The following is a 24,588-nucleotide window of genomic DNA, read 5'->3' on the forward strand; positions in this document are numbered from 1 at the left end:
TTCACCGCTCCTTGTCAGCAGGGATCCAGTCCTCCTGACTCCGCAGGACTCTGCTCACACGATCGGGGTTTCCACGTGCAGTGTGCAGCCGCCGGACCGGCGTCTGATAGCAGCTCCTCCTCCGGGTTGGATGGTCCCGTGATCACAGATGCGGTGATTCCCCGGCCCCTGGTGTTAGATTCAAACGGATAGTACGATCCTGGTTCTGGCTGCAGCAGCCCCGTGAGCTCCCAAAGGGAGATAAAGATGCAAGGAAAAAAAAAAATGCACGGTTTCGCTGCGCTGCTCAGAAAGGTAGTGATAAGGTTATTTGGGATGTAGATTTATTAATTATTTACATGCCACTACGCGTTTCGGGGGTACAACCTCCCCCTTCCTCAGGTAGCAGTAAAATGCAGGAAAATCAAATTTTAAATACACAAACTGGATGAAGAGAAAAAAAAAAAAGAGAATCCTTATTCCCTTAATCAGATTGATTCCCCATCGGGGTGGGATCATTCAGACAATTAGTTGATTAGGAAGGCTCTCCCCTAGAAGATACCAATCTTTTGCATTCATCAAAAAACAATGGTATATACGGTTTTACAAAAAACACCAATACATAATGAAATAAAATGTGCATTAAAAACATTGATAAAAGACAATAAATGTGCATTTTGCCTCCATTTGGTGCAATGCATGTGTGATGCCATATTGGCAATATGGGGAGTGACTAAAAAACAGGAAGGTTACTGTTAGTTAAAAAAGCGATGATATAAAATCAATATAGAGACCCAACTGATTTTCCATGTGAATTTTCATAAAAAAGACTGTTTTGGATAAAAAATTCTTTCGGAAAGATTAAAAAGCTATATATGTAAAAATAAATTGGAAAGGAACTTTTGATAAAAATGTTGTTCCCCATCGGAGACTAAATTAAATTATTTGACTGGAGCTGACATACCAATATACGTTAAAAATAGGGTAAATTCATATGGAGAAAATTATATGGAGAAAATTATAATTAGTATAAGAATATAAAAGGGGTAAAATGGAGGATTGGAAAAGGAAGGAAAGATGAATCCAAAAGATGGAAAGAGGAAAAAAAAAAAAAAAAATAAAAAAATAAATATGAAACCAAAAAAGGGGAAGGAAAATGAAAAAAAAAAAAAAGAGGAAAATGAAAACAGTTTGAAACCAAAATAGGGAAAAAAAAAGGGGGAAAAAAGGGGAAAAAAGAGGAAAATGAAACCAAAAGAGGGAGAGAAAAAAACCCAAAACAAAACAAAAAAAGAGGTATAATAACTAGTTCATTCCCTATGCAACAATGTGGTGATTGGGTGGTTAAATATTGAATTAATGATTTTCAAATATGAGTTTTCAAATTAAGTTTTTTTTCTGTAATGGTATTCTGATCCCTCTTATTTAGACCTATTTTACTCGCTCCGTCATTATATTTAGACCTTCAGGATGTAGGGTGGCTAGTTTAAATATCCAAAAGGATTCCCGCTCCACTAGCTTCCAGTATCTGTCCATATTATCTGTCATGATTTCTTCAATGATTACAGTCCCAAAGCACAGACCCCTATCACAGACCTTCATGCTGATGACCTGGCCTCGTATTTCACAGAGAAAATAGAAAACATCCGCCAAGAGATCAGCTCCCAGTCACCAAGCTTTGTGAATCCCATCCCTCGCCACATCCCATCCAGCTCACTTTCCACATTTGACCCAGTCACAGAGGAGGAAGTCTCCAGGCTCCTCTCTTCTTCTCGTCCTACCACTTGCCCTACTGATCCCTTCCCCTCACGCCTACTCCAGACACTCTCTCCGGTAGTCACCACTCACCTAACTAAAATCTTCAATCTCTCTCTCTCTCTTCAGGTATCTTCCCCTGCTCCCTCAAACACTCTATTATTACTCCACTATTAAAAAAACCTTCCCTTGATCCGTCCTGCACAAGCAACTACAGACCAGTCTCCAATCTCTCCTTCATCTCTAAACTCTTGGAGCGCCTGGTGTACTCTCGCCTCACCCGCTACCTCTCCTCTCACTCTCTTCTAGATCCTTTACAGTCTGGCTTCCGCCCTCTACACTCAACAGAAACTGCCCTTGTCAAAGTGACCAATGACCTATTGACAGCAAAACGTAACGGTGACCACTCTCTGCTTATTCTTCTTGACCTTTCTGCAGCCTTCGACACTGTTGACCACCATCTCCTTCTCTCTTTGCTCCATTCTATTGGCCTAAAGGACACTGTTCTTTCCTGGTTCTCTTCCTATCTTTCTGGCCGTTCGTTCAGTGTATCATTTGCTGGCTCCACATCTTCTCCTCTCCCTCTCACTGTTGGGGTCCCTCAAGGTTCAGTCCTTGGCCCTCTTCTGTTCTCCCTCTACACTGCCCCAATTGGACAGACCATCAGCAGATTTGGCTTCCAGTACCATCTCTATGCTGATGACACACAACTATACACCTCCTCCCCTGAGCTCACCCCCGCTGTACTACAGAACACAAGTGACTGCCTGACTGCAGTTTGCAACACCATGTCTGCTCTCTATCTGAAACTTAACCTTTCCAAAACTGAACTTCTGCTTTTCCCTCCATCTCCCAACCTTCCTAACCCTGACATCTCCCTCTCTGTGTGTGGCACAACGATAAGTCCTAGGCCGCAAGCCCGCTGCCTGGGGGTTATACTTGACACTGATCTCTCCTTCACCTCCCACATACAATCTCTTGCCCGCACCTGCCGCTTGCACCTCAAGAACATCGCTAGAATCCGCCCCTTTCTCACTATGGAAACGACAAAAACCCTCACCGTGGCCCTGATCCACTCTCGCCTTGACTACTGTAACTCTCTATTAATTGGTCTCCCCCTAACTAGACTCTCCCCTCTACAGTCCATCCTTAATGCAGCAGCCAGGGTCACCTATCTGGCCAACCGCTACTCGGATGCCTCTGCTCTGTGCCAGTCATTGCACTGGCTGCCCATATATCACAGGATCCAATTCAAACTGCTTGTTCTCACCCACAAAGCTCTCCACAGTGCAGCACCCTCCTACATCTCCACCCTCCTCTCTGTCTATCATCCCACCCGTTCTCTACGCTCTGCAAATGACTTTCGACTAACATCCACACTAATTCGAACCTCCCACTCCCGAATCCAAGACTTCTTCCGAGCTGCACCAAACCTCTGGAACGCTCTACCCCAAGAAGTTAGGACAAATCACAACTTACTCAGCTTCAGACGCTCCCTAAAAACGCATCTTTTTAGGGTGGCCTATCACACTCCCTAGCCAAACTAATTTCACCTAATCCCTCTACAACTTCTCAGAACATAACCCCACGTCAAACTCCATGGCACCCAAATGCATCTCAAGGCTCTGGCCAACTGGTCCAGGAAGCCATCATCTATCCCCCATGAGCTGGCTGGATTGTCATTTTAAATAAATACTTGTACCTTGCCCCTCCCCCCCATCTCATTGTAGATTGTAAGCTCTCACGAGCAGGGTTGCCATTTTTCCTTTTAAATATTGTATCCTCTATAATTGTTACTTGTCTGTATATGTTTATGTATATGATATGTATATGTTCCTCCTGAATTGTAAAGCGCTGCAGAATATGTTGGCGCTATAGAAATAAAGATTATTATTTTAAAGGTGTCACTGTCCTTATTGTGTTCACACAAAAAAATGTTTTGATAGACTGTGTGTAAGTAGACCATGGTGGATGTTGTATCTGTGACCATTTAGCCTGTTGTGTAACATTTGTGTTGTACGACCTACGTATTGTAGGCCGCAGGGACATTCCAACAGATAGATCACATAGGAGGTGGTACAGGTAAGGTGTTGCTTTATAGAAAATGCTTCCCCCGTGATGTTGGACTTGAATAAATGTGTACCTTGTTTCAGTGTTTTACAACATAGGCACCTTGGTTGGCCACAGCGGAAATTCCCTACTGGTTTTTTGATGTCTGACTCCTTCAGGGACACGGTAGATTTCTCATTAAATATTTTACTCGGATCATGCTTTTTAAATTTCTGTTTCTACGGAACACTACCTTCGGTTTATTGGGTAGGATCTCCGAGAGAATTTTGTCATTTTTCAGGATATACCAATATCTGCTTACCAGCTCCTTTACCTTTCTGTATGAATCAATGTAAGTGGTTACCAGGCAGCTCTTGTAACCAGTGTTTGCCCTACTCTCCTCCAGGCCCCTTTCCTCAATCTTGGACAGGCACTTGTCCTGATCCAATTTCGAACTTTTCTGAAAGGCATCAGCCAATATTTTACTAGGATAGCCTTTGCTCCTAAATCTGGTCCGTAATATTTTGGCTTCGGCTCTAAAGGATTCCACATTCGTACAGTTCTTCCTAATACGCCAGTATTGGCCGTACGGAATATTCCTGATCCAGGTGGGAAGGTGACTGCTGGAAAACTCTAGATAACTGTTGACATCCACCTTTTTAAAGAAAGTTGAAGTTTCAATGGTGGATGTTTCATTGAATTGGATATTTAGATCCAAGAATTGGATAGAGTCTCGGGAGATGGTGGCTGTAAAACTTAGTCCCCACTCATTCTGGTTTAGTGAGTTGATGAAGGTTACCGCACTCTCCTCGGACCCTGACCAAATAAAAAACAGGTCATCTATGAACCTGCGATAGAAGGTTATGTTCCCCATGGCTAGAGGGGACCGTGCGATGTGGAGGGACTCGAAACACCCCATGTATAAATTAGCATAACTCGGGGCGAATCTCGTCCCCATCGCACAGCCCCTCAACTGACGGTAAATATTGCCCTCAAAAGTGAAAATGTTATGGTTTAGTATGAACTCAATAGATTGTAGAATGAACTCCCTCTGTGGAGATGGGAGGGTGTTATCCGCAGCCAAATAGGAGTCCACACTCTTCAACCCAAGCCCATGGTCTATATTTGAATATAGTGCGGATACATCTAGGGTGAAGAACAGGCAGTTGGGAGTTGCGGGGAGTGTTTTAAGAAGGCTGATTAAATGAAAAGAGTCCCTAAGATGGGAGTCTAGTCGGCCCACATATTTTTGTAAAAATAAATCAATGTAATGTGATAAGTTTGCCGTGATGGAGTTGATTCCAGATATTATTGGTCTGCCCGGTGGGTTGGTTAGGGACTTGTGAATTTTTGGGAGAAAATAATAATGAGGTAAGGAGTAGTGTTTGATCTCTAAATATTGCTTCTCTCTCTTGTTTAGGATCCTCTCCTCACTTGCCTTTTTAATCATGATTTTATAATGATGAAAATACTCACAAGATGGATCTTTTTCTAGGGCTTCATAATATTTACTGTCCTCCAGCTGTTTTGTCCCTTCCTTAATGTACCAGTCTCTATCCATCAACACCACCCCACCCCCTTTGTCTGCACTCTTTATGACCAAATTATGGTTATTTTTGAGGGAATTTATAGCCATCCTTTCCTCCCCTGATAGGTTGTCTCGTTTGTAATGGCAGCGGAATTCTCTGATGTCTTTGAGTAATAGCTGCTGGAACGTTTCTATATTGTTCCCCCTGTGATGGTGAGGATAGAAGTTCCTGTTCCCTTTGACCTTTGACCTGTACATGTACATATGTGTCCAATATTTCACCATCAGTGTTTTTCTTAGTTGGGCCCTTCTGTTTGGATTGAATCATAAAGTGTCTCTGTAGAGTGAGTTTTCGCACAAACTCATTTATATCCAGAAAAAGGCGAAATTTTTTGGTGTTGCTGGATGGACAAAATGATAGTCCTCTTTTCAATAGTGTGATTTCCCCTTGATTTAACTGGTAATTGGAAAGGTTGAAAATCCCTTTGTCCTGTTGATCTATATGGGTTGGGTTGCTGGCTTTTTCATTGGGGTTGGATTTATCCCTAATTTCACTCCCACCTCCCCCTCGGCAGCCTCTTCTCTTGTTTTTCTTTTTATTCGAACTTTTGATGGTATTGATTGAAAAAACTCAGTAATCTTTTTATTGGTGGCCCCCTGGGAGGTGATGGACACATTGAGGTTCTGTTTAGTAATTTGTTCCCCTGGGTTAATTTGGGTTATTCCTATGGTGCTGTGGTTTGGTTCTCTCTGCACCCGAATAGGATCCTCTAAGGATAGGGAGGGTATAACGCTATTGGTAGAGATTTGATTTCTCTGGGAATTTGAGGAATCAGAACTGGTTAGTTCTTGGGTACCATGAACGGTTAAGATGGAGGAATTCATTAGATCCACAATTTCGGGGTCAATTCCCGCCTCATCCGTTTCTGATGTATCTGGTAGTTCCTTCGCTATGTTACTGTAAGTGGGTCTCATAGGTACATTATGGTTCCTCAAATTATTATTAGTGGTTTTGTGTTTGTTGGAATTTAAGAACACTCTGGTTAATACAGGTGTGTTCTCCTCGCCCCCATCGATCGGTAGGTGGGCCATGGTTAACCCAGATGCCCTGGGCAACACAGTGTCCTGGGAGACCCTGGGGGTTCGGACCCTATTTGGTGTGACGTTAGTTTCTGAGTTATTGTAGTTTCGAAAATTAAACCTTGGTGGGTGACGAGGACCACTGTGTCTCGGGTGATTATTAAAATTATTAGAATTACTAAAATTACCCCTCCTTGTCCCCACCTGTGGAACCCAGGGAATTTTGTTTTGGGGTGCATCATTGGGGACCTTGACCCCCTGTCCCACCTTAGGATTAGTTTTGATGTACTTTCTACTGTGGTCCCAGGGAGGTGCCTGAGGGGATTTATAGTCCTGCCTATCCCTACTTAGTTTTTTTGCCTTTCTAGATATCAGGTCCCCTCAAATTTAGTTAGTCTCTCTGTTAAGGCTAAGTTCATTCCCTTGTACTCAGGTGTGTTAGAGTATTCTATGAGTTCCTCCTTGGTTTTTAAAATATTGATCATTGCGGTCCCAGCTAATTTATCCCTTTTGGAGATCAGGAGTTTTAACATGCCACTAGAACAATCCAACATATATCCATCCCATTCCTTGGTGAAGCTGTCATCATGGGGAAATGATGAAGTGAATGGCATTCTAAGACCCCTGGGTATAATTTTTTCCTTTAAATACTGTTTAAGGAATAACGTGTCTATTTTTTGGATTATCTCAATTTTGGATTGGTCCTCAAATTTGAGAAAGAGATCAGTCATAATAATCAAAGATACTTTAGAGAGACCAGAGTCCGTTGAAATGAGTCTATTCTGTGGCTCAGGATCGCAGGACCCGATAAATTTGGAAATGAGAACATGCCTGATGGAATCCCTGTTATTACAGAATTCCATTCTGAATAGTAGTTCTCTGTCCGGTTTAACCCCTTCACCCCCGGCCACTAAAACACCCTAATGACCGGGCCATTTTTTGCAATTCTGACCAGTGTCACTTTGACAGGTTATAACTCTGGAACGCTTCAACGGATCCTGGCGATTCTGAGATTGTTTTTTCGTGACATATTGTACTTCATGTCAGTGGTAAATTTAGGCCGATATTTTTTGCGTTTATTTGTGAAAATTTAGGAAATATGGCGAAAATTTTGAAAATTTCGCAATTTTCAAACTTTGAAAATGTATGCCCATAAATCTGAGAGATATGTCACACAAAATAGTTACTAAATAACATTTCCCACTTGTCTACTTTACACCAGCGCAATTTTCGAAACAAATTTTTTTTCCGTTAGGAAGTTAGAAGGGGTCAAAGGTCATCAGCAAATTCTCATTTTTCCAACAAAATTTACAAAATAATTTTTTTTAGGGACCACATTACATTTGAGGTGACTTTGAGAGGCCTAGGTGACAGAAAATACCCAAAAGTGACCCCATTCTAAAAACTACACCCCTCACACTGCTCAAAACCACATCCAATAAGTTTATTAACCCTTTAGGTGCTTCACAGGAACCAAAGCAATGGGGAAGGAAAAAATGAAAATTTTACTTTTTAACACAAAAATGTTACTTGAGCCATAAAATTTTCATTTTTACAAGGGAGAAAAGAGAAAGTACACAATACAATTTATTGTCATGTTCTCCTGAGTACGCTGATACCCCATATGTGGTAAAAATCAATTGTTTGGGCGCACGGCAGAGCTCGGAAGGGAAGGAGCGCCATTTGAATTTTTGAACGCAAAATTAGCTGCACTCATTAGCGGACGCCATGTCGGGTTTGAAGACCCCCTGAGGTGCCTAACCAATGGAGCTCCCCCACAAGTGACCCCATTTTGGAAACTAGAGCCCTCAAATAATTTTTCTAGATGTTTGGTGAGCACTTTGAACCCCTGGGGGCTTCACAGAAGTTTATAGCGTTGAGCCGTGAAAAGAAAAAATTTTTTTTTTACCACAAAACGGTTGCTTCAACTAGGTAGCTTTTTTTTTCACAAGGGTAACAGGAAAAAATGCACCATAAAATGTATTGTGCATTTTCTCCTGAGTACGCAGATACCTCATATGTGGTGGAAATCAAATGTTTGGACACACAGCAGTGCTCGGAAGGCAAGGAGCGCCATTTGAATTTTTGAGTGCAAAATTAGCTGCACCTGTTAGCGGACGCCATGTCGGGTTTGAAGACCCCCTGAGGTGCCTAAACAATGGAGCTCCCCCACAAGTGACCCCATTTTGGAAACTAGAGCCCTCAAATAATTGTTCTAGATGTTTGGTGAGCACTTTGAACACCTGGGGGCTTCATAGAAGTTTATAGCGTTGAGCCGTGAAAAGAAAAAAAAATTTTTTACCACAAAACGGTTGCTTCAACTAGGTAGCTTTTTTTTCACAAGGCTATCAGGAAAAAATGCACCATAAAATGTATTGTGCATTTTCTCCTGAGTACGCAGATACCTCATATGTGGTGGAAAGTAATTGTTTGGGCGCATGGCGGGGCTCAGAAGAGAAGGAGCGCCATTTGACAGCAAAATTGGTTGGAATCATTAGCGGACGCCATGTCACGTTTGGAGACCCCCTATGGTGCCTAAACAGTGGAGCTCCCCCACAAGTGACACCATTTTGGAAACTAGAGCCCTCAAATAATTTTTCTAGATGTTTGGTGAGCACTTTGAACACCTGAGGGCTTCACAGAAGTTTATAGCGTTGAGCCGTGAAAAGAAAAAAATTTTTTTTTACCACAAAACGGTTGCTTCAACTAGGTAGCTTTTTTTTTCACAAGGGTAACAGGAAAAAATGCACCATAAAATGTATTGTGCAATTTCTCCTGAGTACGCAGATACCTCATATGTGGTGGAAAGTAATTGTTTGAGCGCATGGCGGGGCTCAGAAGAGAAGGAGCGCCATTTGACTTTTCAAACGCACAGACGCAGTGCACTGATCGGCCGCTGCAGGACGCACGGACGGATGCGATAAAAAAAAGCGTCGGGGATACGTAAAAAAAAAAGTCACGCCAAAAATTGACCATGGATGCAGATACGTTATGTGCATCCCTGATCAGCGCTTGGCGGGATGCACGGACGGATGCGATACAAAAAGCGTCGCAAATACGGAAAAAAGTCACGCCAAAAACTGACCACGGATGCAGATCCGTTATCTGCATCCCTGATCAGCGCTCGGCGGGACGCACGGACGGATGCGATACAAAAAGCGTCGTGAATACGGAAAAAAGTCACGCCAAAAATTGACCATGGATGCCGATCCGTTATCTGCATCCCTGATCAGCGCTTGGCGGGACGCACGGACGGATGCGATACAAAAAGCGTCGGGGATACGGAAAAAAAAGTCACGCCAAAAATTGAGCAGGGATGCCGATCCGTTATCTGCATCCCTGATCAGCGCTTGGCAGGACGCACGGACGGATGAGGTGTAAAAATGGACAGGGGATACGGAAAAAAAAAAAAAGTTATACTCACAGTACCCAGAGGACTAGCAGGAGGATCACTGACCAGAAGAGCTGCAGAGGAACAGATGGCAGAGAGATGGACAGCTTTACAGGAGCAGCAGGCAGATCAGCAGAATGCCCAGGAAGGACCCAGCAATGGACGCAGATGTGATCAGGCCGGTGAAGACAGGTAAGAGGACGTCGGGGGAGAGCAGAGGGGGAGAGGGGGGGGGGAGAGCAGAGGGGGAGGGGGGAGAGCAGAGGGGGAGACCGGAGAGGGAGCTGCAGAAGCAGAATAGAGATAATGGGGGAGGCAGTCAGATCGCGGGGGGAGCGGATCGGGATGTCGGGGGGGGGGGGGTGGTTGGGGGGAGCAGATCGGGGGGGGGGCACGGCAGGGGCTATCACGGCAGCGCGCAGGGGCACCACGGGAGCGCGCACGGGCTGCACAGTGAGCACAGTACTCACGTGCAGCAGCAGCAGATCGCAACAGGGAAGCACATTGGCAGGGGGTAGATCGCGGCAGGGAAGCACATGGCAGGGGGCAGATCACAGCAGGGAAGCACATAGCAGGGGGCAGATCGCAGCAGGAGGCAGATCGCAGCAGGGCGGCACATCAGGGAGCATGCAGGGGCCATCACGGGAGCGCGCAATACTCACGTGGAGCCGGAGCGGCGGTGACATCGGCGGCAGCAGCGGTACCAAGTACAAGTACCAGCCACTGCACGCTGCAGACATGTTGGGGGAGGGCTCACAGGCCAGCACAGGCCTGGGGAGGGCGGCCACCGGCAGATCAGACCGCCCCACTGCACACTGATTGGAGCGATTGCGCGTCATAGCACGATCGCTCCAATCAGTGCTGCAGGGGCTGGGGGCGGCATGTTTGAGGTCCACCTATGATATGCTGCTGCAGCTGCGGCATCTCATAGCTGGATCTCACAGGATCGCACTAATTCGGGCATTATTTTTGCCGAAATTAGTGCGATCGATGTGGTTGGCGGTTCAGATTTGAACAGCCAATCACATCGATCGTCGATAGGGGGTGGCGATGCCGCCCCCCCTGGGGTCAAGCAAAGGTCCCCTGCTGTAAGAAACAGCAGGGGACATCATTTGAAAGCCGTTGCTATGGCCACGGCAATCAAATGAAGTTTAGGCAGTAAAATTACGTCCCTGGTCGTTAAGTCACGTTAAAATAGGACGTAATTTTACTGCCCGCGGTCGTGAAGGGGTTAATAGTCAGTAATTCTCCTCCACAGTGCACACACTTGGAAGATTAGGATAATGGTGCACTTCCACACAGTTTGCTGCTCCTCCAAAAATTTGGATACCCAGATCCTCAGGCAGAGCCTGTAACTGAAATGAAAAAAGAGAGAGCGGGCGCTCCTGTGTGGGATCTTAATGTACCGAGGTATGTACAATGTGAGGTGCACACTCACCTGATAGTGTTGTACGTCAGGTACAACACTGATAGTAGTATTGAAGGGGGATCGCAAGTTCACCGCTCCTTGTCAGCAGGGATCCAGTCCTCCTGACTCCGCAGGACTCTGCTCACACGATCGGGGTTTCCACGTGCAGTGTGCAGCCGCCGGACCGGCGTCTGATAGCAGCTCCTCCTCCGGGTCGGATGGTCCCGTGATCACAGATGCGGTGATTCCCCGGCCCCTGGTGTTAGATTCAAACGGATAGTACGATCCTGGTTCTGGCTGCAGCAGCCCCGTGAGCTCCCAAAGGGAGATAAAGATGCAAGGAAAAAAAAATGCACGGTTTCGCTGCGCTGCTCAGAAAGGTAGTGATAAGGTTATTTGGGATGTAGATTTATTAATTATTTACATGCCACTATGCGTTTCGGGGGTACAACCTCCCCCTTCCTCAGGTAGCAGTAAAATGCAGGAAAATCAAATCTTAAATACACAAACTGGATGAAGAGAAAAAAAAAAAAAGAGAATCCTTATTCCCTTAATCAGATTGATTCCCCATCGGGGTGGGATCATTCAGACAATTAGTTGATTAGGAAGGCTCTCCCCTAGAAGATACCGATCTTTTGCATTAATAAAAAAACAATGGTATATACGGTTTTACAAAAAAACAACAATACATAATGAAATAAAATGTGCATTAAAAACATTGATAAAAGACAATAAATGTGCATTTTGCCTCCATTTGGTGCAATGCATGTGTGATGCCATATTGGCAATATGGGGAGTATAGGGTATAGAAAATAGGGTAAATTCATATGGAGAAAATTATATGGAGAAAATTATAATTAGTTAGTATAAATATATTATAGATAGATATATATAGATATTTAAACTAGCCACCCTACATCCTGAAGGTCTAAATATAATGACGGAGCGAGTAAAATAGGTCTAAATAAGAGGGATCAGAATACCATTACAGAAGAAACCTTAATTTGAAAACTCATATTTGAAAATCATTAATTCAATATTTAACCACCCAATCCCCACATTGTTGCATAGGGAATGAACTATTTATTATACCTCTTTTTTTTGTTTTTGTTTCTTTTTTTTCTCTCCCTCTTTTGGTTTCATTTTCCTCTTTTTTCCCCTTTTTTTTCCCCCTTTTTTTTTTTTCCCTATTTTGGTTTCAAACTGTTTTCATTTTCCTCTTTTTTTTTTTTTTTTTTTCATTTTCCTTCCCCTTTTTTGGTTTCATATTTATTTATTTTTTTTTCCTCTTTCCATCTTTTGGATTCATCTTTCCTTCCTTTTCCAATCCTCCATTTTACCCCTTTTATATTCTTATACTAATTATAATTTTCTCCATATAATTTTCTCCATATGAATTTACCCTATTTTTAACGTATATTGGTATGTCAGCTCCAGTCAAATAATTTAATTTAGTCTCCGATGGGGAACAACATTTTTATCAAAAGTTCCTTTCCAATTTATTTTTACATATATAGCTTTTTAATCTTTCCGAAAGAATTTTTTATCCAAAACAGTCTTTTTTATGAAAATTCACATGGAAAATCAGTTGGGTCTCTATATTGATTTTATATCATCGCTTTTTTAACTAACAGTAACCTTCCTGTTTTTTAGTCACTCCCCATATTGCCAATATGGCATCACACATGCATTGCACCAAATGGAGGCAAAATGCACATTTATTGTCTTTTATCAATGTTTTTAATGCACATTTTATTTCATTATGTATTGTTGTTTTTTGTAAAACCGTATATACCATTGTTTTTTTATGAATGCAAAAGATTGGTATCTTCTAGGGGAGAGCCTTCCTAATCAACTAATTGTCTGAATGATCCCACCCCGATGGGGAATCAATCTGATTAAGGGAATAAGGATTCTCTTTTTTTTTTTCTCTTCATCCAGTTTGTGTATTTAAGATTTGATTTTCCTGCATTTTACTGCTACCTGAGGAAGGGGGAGGTTGTACCCCCGAAACGCGTAGTGGCATGTAAATAATTAATAAATCTACATCCCAAATAACCTTATCACTACCTTTCTGAGCAGCGCAGCGAAACCGTGCATTTTTTTTTTTTTCCTTGCAATTTTGGAGAATAGCATGTGCCTCCTTGTGCTATGCTAGAAATATTACTCCCATCAGGGACTGGAGTGAGATTTCTGGCATAGGAACACCACAGCTCGTCATGAATTTAAGGAGCTGTGGTGTCATGCCCCCGTCCCACCCAAACTCTGCCAATTTTGGAGTGAAATGGCAAAATCTGCCAAAATTTGAGAACTATGAATTGATCCAAATTTATGGGAATTTTCACAGCTTCTGTAACTTTTTTTTGGCATACAAGCTTTGATAAACTGGGACCAGACTGTCTTAACAACTTTCACATATCTAGGATGCAGAATGCGATTCACTTCTGCGCTGTCACGGCAGGGGACAGAAGCTATACCAGCTGTATATTACAATACAAAGGGAAGGGGAAAATAATGTCCTATCACTAGGGAAAGAGTGAAGTGGTGACCCCTGACAATACAGCTCACCCTCACTGCCCTCACCAACCCTATACAGGTTCTGCACCTATCGCCGAGCAGCAATACCTCACCCTAGGCAAACCCTGATCTGGGCCTAAGTAAGAATGGCAGGTATGAGCTCTTCATCAAACTGACGCTAAGGGAGACAAAAGGAAACAATACAGGGGAGACACAAATGCTACCACCTGAGCCCAGGTACATAGCAAAATTCAAACACTTATCTTAGGAGTAGTTACCACAGAAGTCTGTAGAACAAAAAGAGGAGACAACTGCTGCAAATCACAGACAGGATCAACTATAAACCTCACCCAAAGCACCCAAGGGTGAGGTTTATAAAGGAAGTCAGAGGCTCACAACTGAGAGAGAAAAAAACTGACAGTTTTCCAGAGTCATAGAGTCCGCTGCTGCAGAAACAGAGAACTGTCAGTTAACAACACGTTCTGCAAATTTTTGGGATTTTCCAACACTTCTGCCATTGGATTCTCTGCCGGCCGTGACAACTCTGTGACATCCCCTCACTATTTTTGTGCTAAATGCCTACAGCTCTGACTCAACTCCAGAGGTTCACAGGCAAAATCATCACATCTAAACAATAGAGAAAGACAGGCATGAAGAATATACATTTACAAGCATTTATTAACAAAGTCAAGTTTTGAAATGCAATTAGATACAATATGATATACTTCAGAGTTCCTATCTCCAATCTGGGGCTGCGCTTTGTAGTAAATAAAGCAGTGGGCAACCTGAGATTAGTGAATTATCTAAATATAATCCAGTATCAAAACCTTTCACAAATGTTAATAAAGGCTCTCAAAATACCCAACTTACTAGCAAAGTGGAGCTCGAATTTCCACTTTGTGGGATCTTAGTATGTAGAGCGGGATCCCACAAATCTCTGCGGCTGCTCTAAGCACAAGAAGTAGCTCTGTCAACTAATCCAGGGCTGTCACAAACTTTTTTTTAAGGTTTTACTGAAGTACTTAAGAAGGATGCCGCAGAGCTGGGGTCGTAGAGCTCACTCTTCCACTGTGAGGGTGATCACTGAGGGTTGTGGGATCTCACAATCTAGAAGTTCCTTTTGGGGGACATTAGGGACACTTCAAAAAGTTTTGGTACTGGATTATATTTAAAAAATTCACTAATCTGCGACTTTTCACTGTTTTAGAAAATAATAAAGGCAGCCACAGATTTATTATAAGTAGTGATGAGCGTGTACTAAAAAGCTCGGGTGCTCGAGGCTCGGGCCGAGCATCCCAAGATACTCGTGTACTCGGCCCGAGCACCGAGCCCAATGTTATCCTATGGGAGACCCGAGTATTTTTCTGAAATGACCCCCGGCAGCATGTAGAAACCCTAAAAATGTCACAAAAGTCTCAGAAGAGTGCTCAAATGACATGGCAACAGCATGGGGAAGACCCCTTGAAACATTTATCACTCAAAAGTCACAGCTGTGAACAATTTTGTCCGCGTTTTACGCCATTTTTACGGACTCACCAGAAAACCTTCCAAAATGACACCAAAATTAATTTTCATGGCGGAAATGTTAAGGGCACATACCCAATAGTGAGATAGAGCTGGTGTATGTTACTTTTTGAGATTAATACATGAAAGATTTTACGTAAAACATCGTGTGGCACTCCGATGTCCAAAACGCACGTTTTGTGCTTTTTACTAGCGATGTCGGTCATTTTTTTTTTCATTCTATCTCCCGTCAGTCGGTCTCGCTCTGTCGGTCTCTCTCTGTCTTGTCTGTCCCCCTCTCACAGTCTGTCGGTCATTCTCCCCCCTCTCTCTTACTTACCGTTCCCCGATCACTGCCGCGGCGCTGCACAGCTGTGTTCACTAAACTCCGGTGGCTTTTCCTCTTTTGAAAAAGCCGGAGATTAAACAATCTCGTATTCCCTGCTTTCCTGCTTTTCGGCGCCTATGATTGGTTGCAGTGAGACACGCCCCCACGCTGAGTGACAGGTGTCTCACTGCACCCAAACACAGCAGCCGGTGTGTGTGTGTATACTGTGCAGTGAAATAAATAATTACATAATTAAAAAAAACGGCGTGCGGTCCCCCCAATTTTAATACCAGCCAGATAAAGCCATACGGCTGAAGGCTGGTATTCTCAGGATGGGGAGCTCCACGTTATGGGGAGCCCCCCAGCCTAACAATATCAGTCAGCAGCCGCCCAGAATTGCCGCATACATTAGATGCGACAGTTCTGGGACTGTACCCGGCTCTTCCCGATTTACCCTAGAGCGTTGGCAAATCGGGGTAATAAGGCGTTAATGGCAGCCCATAGCTGCCACTAAATCCTAGATTAATCATGTCAGGCGTCTCCCCGAGATTCCTTCCATGATTAATCTGTAAATTACAGTTAAAAAACACACACACACCCGAAAAATCCTTTATTAGAAATAAAAAACACTAACAAAGTCCCTCATCACCAATTTATTAACCCCGACAAACCCTCCATGTCCGGCGTAATCCACGGTCCTCCAGCGTCGCGTCCAGCTGTGCTGCATGAAGGTGACAGGAGCTGCAGAATACATCGCCGCTCCGGTCAGCTTCACACAGCAACTGAGGTGAGTATAGCGATCAGCTGAGCTGTCACTGAGATTACCTGGATCCAGCGGTGGATGCAGCGGTGGCCGCGGGTAACCTCAGTGACAGCTCAGCTGATCGCGCTACTCACCGCAGCTCCGGTAAGCTCCATGCAGCAATTGAGGTGAGTATAGCGATCAGCTGCTGTCACTGAGGTTAATCGCGGCACCGTTGGATCCAGCGGTGGCCTTGAGTTACCTGACTGACAGTAGCTGATCGCGCTACTCACCTCAGTTGCTGTGTGAAGCTGACCGGAGCGGCGGTGTATTCTGCAGCTCCTGTCACCTGAATGTAGCAGAGCTGGATGCGACGCTGGAGGACTGTGGAGTACGCCGGACATGGAGGGTTTGTCGGGGTTAATAAATTGGTGATGAGGGACTTTGTTAGTGTTTTTTATTTCTAATAAAGGATTTTTCGGGTGTGTGTGTTTTTTAACTGTAATTTACAGATTAATCATGGAAGGTATCTCGGGGAGACGCCTGACATGATTAATCTAGGATTTAGTGGCAGCTATGGGCTGCCATTAACTCCTTATTACCCCGATTTGCCAATGCACCAGGGCAAATCGGGAAGAGCCGGGTACAGTCCCAGAACTGTCGCATATAATGTATGTGGCAATTCTGGGCGGCTGCTGACTGATATTGTTAGGGTTGGGGGCTCCCCATAACGTGGGGCTCCCCATCCTGAGAATACCAGCCTTCAGCTGTATGGCTTTATCTGGCTGGTATTAAAATTGGGGGGACCGCACGCCGGTTTTTTAAATTATTTATTTATTTATTTTACTGCACAGTATAGACACGCCCACCGGCTGCTGTGATTGGGTGCAGTGAGACACCTGTCACTCAGCGTGGGGGCGTGTCTCACTGCAACCAATCATAGGCGCCTGTGGGCGTGGAAAGCATGGAATATGAGATGGCTGTGTGCAGAGCACAGCGCGCCCGCCGGTATAAAGGTTCGGTCACGCTGTGCAGGCCGGCCAATCACTGCAATTCCACAACTAACAGGGCTGTGGCATTGCAGTGGTCTGCCAGCCAATCCCTGCATGAGGGCTGGTACAGCACGAGTATCGCGAAATTACTCGGTACCCGCCGAGTAGCCCGAGTACAGTGATACTCGTGCGAGTACCGAGTAGTAACAAGCATACTCGCTCATCACTAATTATAAGCACTATTTAGAGGGAAAGTCATCTAACACATTGCACTAGAAACTGGGGGATATTACCCTTGTAACAGAGTCAGCAGCAGAACCCCCTATAAGGCTGGAATCACACTTATGTGTGTAAAATCGGTCCGAGTCTCATGCTAGAAAGTAGCATGAGCTCTGTTCACATTATGATCAGTGTGCAATGCAACTGCAATGCGATTCTGTGATTTTTCATTTGATTGTAGTCAGTGTGCAATCCGTGTTTGATGCGTATGTGTTCCTTTTTGTATTCTCAGCAGCTATGTCATCTGCCATTCAGCTCTGCTACATGGCCACAGACAGCAGACACAGACAGAGCCATGTAGCAGAGCTGAATGGCCGCTGACAGCAGACACAGACAGAGCCGCGCAATCAGAATGAAATCGGATGAACTTCACCCGACTTCACTGTCATCCCGCGGCTCTGTCTGTGTGTCATGGCCAGATTTTCGGTCACCGGTGAGTGGCTGCAGTGATCTCCGCTATCAGCGGTGCCATCACTGAGGTTACCCGCGGCCACAGCAGAAGTCCTCCCGCTGAGATCTGTGGCCGCGGGTAACCTGAGTGACGTCATCGCTGATAGCGCGACTCACTTCAGTCGCTGCGGGGAGCTCACAGAGAGCGGTCGTGGTCTGTGACCGCTGTCAGCTTCCGATGTAGCAGAACTGAAAGCGTCGTGGGACTTCTGTGGATTACGTTGGACATGGAGGGTTATTTGGGGACTTTAATAAAATGGTGAAAGAGGTTGTTGTTTTTTGTCATTTATTACAAATAAAGGATTTTTGGATGTGTGTGTTTATTTTCTTTAACTAACAGGTTAATCATGGAAGTTATCTTGGGGAGACATCTGCCATGATTAACCTAGGACTTAGGCAGGCTTTGCAGCCTGGAGCTGTGGAGCTGTGTTCCGCCCTCTGATCCCTGTGACCCGTGCACGCCGCTCGCTGGCCTCGCCCGCCCCCTGGCCATCCTTCTGATGGGTGGGGGTGGCCTGGCGTCCAGATCATTCTGGGCTCCGGGCTTCCCTTCTCATTGGGCGGCCGGGGGGCGTGTGATGCTTATCGTGTGGTGCGCATGCGTCCGAGCAGGGATCCGATTGGCTGGAACGCATTTCCTAGGTCCTTGCAGGTCCAATGGGGTCATGTGACTCCCTATTTAAGGTCCTTGAACGGCATTATTCCACACCTTCCCTGATGAAGCTATAAACAACCTGTATTGCGAAACGCGCGTAGGAGGGCGTTTTTTACTGGTGTGGGACACTCTGGTGACCACCTTCATTATTATGTGTAAGTTCTGGGACTTGTATTTACTCTGTATCATGTGACTAGCGGTTTTTAGTGCCTCTGCCCTGTTCTAATTGTGGGATGCTGATTTGGCTTGTACGTTTTTCTATATACCACGCCAGGATAGAGGCGCCTCACCTGCTAGCCACTTATGATTATTCCTTCATTTTACTTGGTCCCCGTCCAGATTATTTCTCTCTATTATGGTGGTTTTTACCTCTGCTCCCCATCATTATGTGGTCTTTCACCTTTGCCTCTTATTAGCACCATTATATATTTGCAATAATTTGAAACCTATTTTTAATATTTATATTCAATAGAGAATCTGATGTTTTATAATCAGCCCTTTGAATGCTCCAGTTTTTGTTTTTCTTTGTGCTTTATGGAGTGGCGTAGATTTTGATGCGAGATGTGCCCTTGTTCAATAATTTTGTGTCTTAGGCTTTGCACGTTGCGACTTCGCAAGCCGATGCTGCGATGCCACACGCGATAGTCCCCGCCCCCATCGCAGGTACGATATCGTGTGATAGCTGGCGTAGCGAAAATTATCGCTACGCCAGCTTCACATGCACTCACCTGCCCTGCGACCGTCGCTCTGGCCGACGACCCGCCTCCTTCCTAAGGGGGCGGGTCGTGTGGCGTCATAGCGACGTCACACGGCAGGCGGCCAATAGGTGCGGATGGGCGGAGATGAGCGGGATGTAAACATCCTGCCCACCTCCTTCCTTCCGCATATCCTACGGAAGCCGCGGTGACGCCGGTAGATGTTCCTCGCTACTGCGGCTTCACACACAGTGATGTGTGCTGCCGCAGGAGCGAGGAACAACATCGGACCGTCGCATCAGCGTAATTATGGATTACGCAGACGCTGCACCGATGATATGATTACGACGATTTTGCGCTCGTTAATCGTATCATCTAGGCTTTACACACTACGATGTCGCATGTGATGCCGGATGTGCGTCACTTTTAATTTGACCCCACCGACATCGCACCTGCGATGTTGTAGTGTGCAAAGCCCACCTAAGTGGCAGCTATGAGCTGCTGCCATTAACTCCTTATTACCTCGATTGCCACCGCACCAGGGCAATTCGGGATGAGCCGGGTACAGTCCCGGGACTGTCGCATCTAATGGATGCGGCAATTCCGGGCGGCTGCAGGCTGATATTTTTAGGGTGGGGGGCTCCCCATAACGTGGAGCTCCCCATCCTGAAAATACCAGCCTTCAGCCGTGTGGCTTTACCCTGGCTGGTATCAAAATTGGGGGGACCGCACGCCGTTTTTTTTAAATTATTTATTTATTTTACTTCATGACATAGACCCGCCCACTGGCAGCTGTGATTGGTTGCAGTGAGACAGCTGTCACTCATCGTGGGGGCGTCTGACTGCAACCAATCATAGGCGCAGGTGGGCAGGGAAAGCAGGGAATACGAGATTGAATAATGAGCGGCCGGCTTTTTCAAAAGAGAAACCGCCAGTGTGAACGCCGTGCAGCGCCACGCTGGTGATCGTGGATCGGTGAGTATGAGAGAGGGGGTGGGAGGGAGAGACCGACATGGACAGAGAGATATCGAGCCAGAGCGAGAGACCGACCGACAAAGAGAATAGAGACCGAGAGGGAGACACCGACTGACAGAGATAGATTGACCGACATTGTCAGACCTCACTCATTTACCAGTGTTTTCTGAAACATGCGATAAATGTATTTAGAAAAACGGATGTCACTAGGATGATGTGTGTGCCGTCCCTGTGACATCCGCTTATTTACCCGCTCCCATAGAGTTGCATTGGAGAGACTCGCGCGGGAAACTCACCAAAATGCAGCATGCTGCGATTTCTTTCTCAGTCCGATTTGGACTGAGAAAAAAAATAGCAGATGGGAGCTGCCTCATTGATTAACATTGGTCCGAGTGCAGTGCGAGAATTTCTCGCATTGCACTCATGCGAGTTAATCGCAAGTGTGAAGCCGGCCTAACAGTGCGACATGACCACATTCTTATGGTTTGAAAAATACGATAAGTTTAAAAAGAGAGAAAATAGTTCTCTCACCAACTCTTACTTGAGCAATTATAGCCAATTTTTAAATAAAACCCTTTGAATCATCTGACAACAGAACCTGATTAATGATAAAAAAAATTTGCCAAATTCTGAAAACAAGAATGGCTGCTCCGCTCTGTTGGTTTTCTGATGTCGGCAAGACTTGATTTACCAGTTAAACATTTCAATTATTCACAGCATGAAAAAGGTTCCTTCCCTGTGCGGCTTCTTCACATGTTTAACAAGATCTGATTTCTAAGAAATACATTTTCCACATTCAATGGTTTATTTTGTGATGTTTTTGATGGTAAACAAAACCTGATTTACTAGTAAAACATTTACCACATTCTGGGCATGAAAATGGCTTCTCCCTTGTGTGAGATCTTTGATGAACAACAAGGTGTGATTTCTGAATAAAACATTTCTCACATTCTGAACATGAATACGGCTTCTCCCTTGTGTGATTTTTCTGATGTCTAACAAGGTCTGATTTCTGAATAAAACATTTCCCACACTCTGAACATGAAAATGGCTTCTCCCCTGTGTGAATTTTCTGATGTCTAACAAGGTCTGCTGTCCGAATAAAACATTTCCTACACTCTGAACATGAAAACGGCTTCTCCCCTGTGTGAATTCTTTGATGCTCAACAAGGTCTGATTTCTGAATAAAACATTTCCCACACTCTGAACATGAAAATGGCTTCTCCCCTGTGTGAATTTTCTGATGTCTAACAAGGTCTGCTGTCCGAATAAAACATTTCCTACACTCTGAACATGAAAATGGCTTCTCCCCTGTGTGAATTATTTGATGGATATTAAGATGTGATTTCCTGGTAAAACATTTCCCAGATTTTGAACACGAAAATAGTTTCTCCCTTGTAGGAGCAGTTTCATGTTCCACATCCTTTCTGTAACTTTTATTTTGCTCACAATTCTGTGATAAATCAGAATTTTGGACTTGTTTGAAAAGATCGGAAAGATCTATCATCTGAGGAAGGACTGGAGGTATATCTGGGACAACAGCATGCTCTTCATATGTATCATGTGTGATACTTTCATCATCTGTTACAAATTCTGAACATATTTTATTTCCATCTGAACTCCCGATACAGTCATCTGCTAAAAATAAACAGCATGTTATTATTTTTTAATGATGTAATGAAAGTACATTTATTTTTTAAATCATAACATCAGAAATTAAATCAGGAAAAAATGTATTCTGAATCTGTTTTCCAATTTTGACATCTAAAGGCCCCGTTCCACGCAATGACATATCTAACGATATGTTGTCGGGTTCACGGAATTCGTGATGCACATCCAGCCTCGTTAGTGACATCGTTCCGTGTAACAGCTCCGAGCGAGTGTTAACGATCAAAAATACTCACCTTATCGTTGATCGTTGATATGTCGTTAATTTTCAAAATCTCGTTGGTCGTTGTGGACGTAGATTGTTTGTCGTTCCTGAGGCAGCACACATCGCTCCGTTTGACACCCCAGGAACGACGAACAACAGCTTACCTGCGTCCTCCGGCAACGAGGTGGGCGTCACTTTCCTGCGGCTAGTCTCTGCCCCTCCGCTTCAATTTGACGGCTGCCGTGTGACGTCGCTGTGTCACCGCACGAACCGCCCCCTTAGAAAAGAGGCAGTTCGCCGGCCACAGCGACGTCGTTAGGCAGGTAAGTCCGTGTGACGGGGCCTAGTGATATTGAGCGCCACGACCAGCGATTTGCCCGTGATGCACAAACGACGGGAGCGGGTGCTTTCACGAGCAACATCGCTAGTGATGTCGCTGCATTTAAAGCCCCCTTTAGAGTTACATCTTCATTAATTCGGATCTCCCATTACTAGCAACAGTTCTCTGGAATGTGCTATTACAAATAATCTGATAGATTTTCACAATGTGACTTCAGGATAATGAGGGACAGGGGCTCCTATACTTTCCCTCACGATAGGGGACCCTAAGCTATTCCTAACCTCTGGATTACCCCTGAAGGTGGAGATGCCAGAGTCCTGTACCTTACTATTCTCCTTACCAGATTTAATCTCTGACCCACCCACCCCCCACCCCCGGGAAAGGAAGGGGCAGGAGTATGATTGATGGAAATACAGATTATGACAAATGGGACACATTGCAAACTCACAGAAATAAACAGTGAGAGACTAAGGAGAAAAGCAAGAGCAGAAATGCAGCAACAAAAAGACAACAAGGGTTAACACCACAACAGCTCACAGTAATAATGCACAACAACCACCATTAAGTCTGGATTACAACACCTCACCAGACCTGTATAGGTAAACTATAGCTGGCATTAATGAAATAGTCCAGCCAGCATATGCAGAAGGGGAGCGAACGATACTTTCTCCTCTACAGCAGTAGCTACGGCAGCGTCACACGCACATAACTGCTCTGCGACGTCGCTGTGACCGGTGAACTGCCTCCTTTCTAAGGGGGCGGTTCGTTCAGCGTCACAGCGACGTCACTAAGCGGCCGCCCAATCAAAGGACGAACATCTCGCCCACCTCCTTCCTTCCTCATTGCTGGCAGGATGCAGGTAAGGAGAGGTTCCTCGTTCCTGCGGTGTCACACGTAGCAATGTGTGCTGCCGCAGAAACGAGGAACAACATAGTTACTGCAGCAGCAACGATAATTAGGAAGAGGGGGGCATGTCACCGATAAGGGATTTTGAACGTTTTTGCAACGATTCAAAATCGCTAATAGGTGTCATGCGCAACGACATCGCTAAAGCCGCCGGATGTGCGTCACAAATATTGTGACCCAAACGAGATCGCTTTAGCGATCTCGTAGCGTGTAAAGTCACCTTAAGGCTTTGTAAACAAAGCAGGTAGCAGGGTCTTGCAGTCTGTGCAGAAAAACATTAGGGCTCCAATTCATCAAGACCGACGATGTACACTGAAAAATGACATCAGGGACTGGAGTGAGATTTCTGGCATAGGGAAAACCACAGTTTGTTATGAATTAGAGAAGCGGTGGCATCACACCCTTCTTCTGGCCAAGCTCTGCCCATTATGGCAAATCTGGTTAAAATTGGCGTGAAACCTCCAAAAGTCGCACAATTTTTTTCACAACTCTGTGTTGCACAAACATTTTTGAGAACTTTTGAAGTGATTTATACCAGAATTCTGACATAATTGCTTTGATGAATCAGGGTCTGGGTGTCAAATCTCCTTCTGTAGGTGACTCTATTCCTTCCAGGGTAGTTTGCCAGAAGTTCACATTCTCTACAGCAATAATTTTATTACATCTTCTTTAGTAGTTGAAAACGTTTGCATTTCAGTGTGCGGCTGTAACTCTGCCCATTTTGGCAAAGCTGGTTAAAATTGGCATGAACACACACACACACACACACACACACACACACACACACACCGGCCTGTCTCCTCTTCAGCTTTAGACTTTATTAATTAAGAGACCTTTGCTTACATGACGTAATGTCAAAAAGGTCCTTAAGCAGTCCTATAATCGGTATATAAACACTGGGGCTGCAAAGAGAATGGGGGCCCCGTGAAATTGCCCAGTTTGCTCTCCATTTCCCCTAATGCCAGTCCTGCATGCCAGCCTGTGTTCTATTCAATTAATTTAGACTCCTGCAATTAAGAGACCTTTGGTTACCTCATGTCACATGACTCTGAAGTCATCAAAGGTCCTTAAACAATCAACTTCAGAATACAACTGATGGGGACCCTAAGAAAATGGGGTTCCTGAGAAATTGTGCAGTTTGAC

The 24,588-nt window shown here is 44.7% G+C and overlaps 1 pseudogene; it reads right to left on the reverse strand.

Annotated features, from left to right (window-relative positions):
- Positions 1-22,070, reverse strand: part of LOC142258962 (uncharacterized) — a 95,980-nt pseudogene extending 73,910 nt beyond the window's left edge.
- Between the last annotated feature and the right edge of the window lie 2,518 nt (positions 22,071-24,588).

The sequence above is a fragment of the Anomaloglossus baeobatrachus genome (genome assembly GCF_048569485.1).
Source record: "Anomaloglossus baeobatrachus isolate aAnoBae1 chromosome 5 unlocalized genomic scaffold, aAnoBae1.hap1 SUPER_5_unloc_2, whole genome shotgun sequence".
In the NCBI taxonomy this organism is placed as follows: Eukaryota; Metazoa; Chordata; class Amphibia; order Anura; family Aromobatidae; genus Anomaloglossus; species Anomaloglossus baeobatrachus.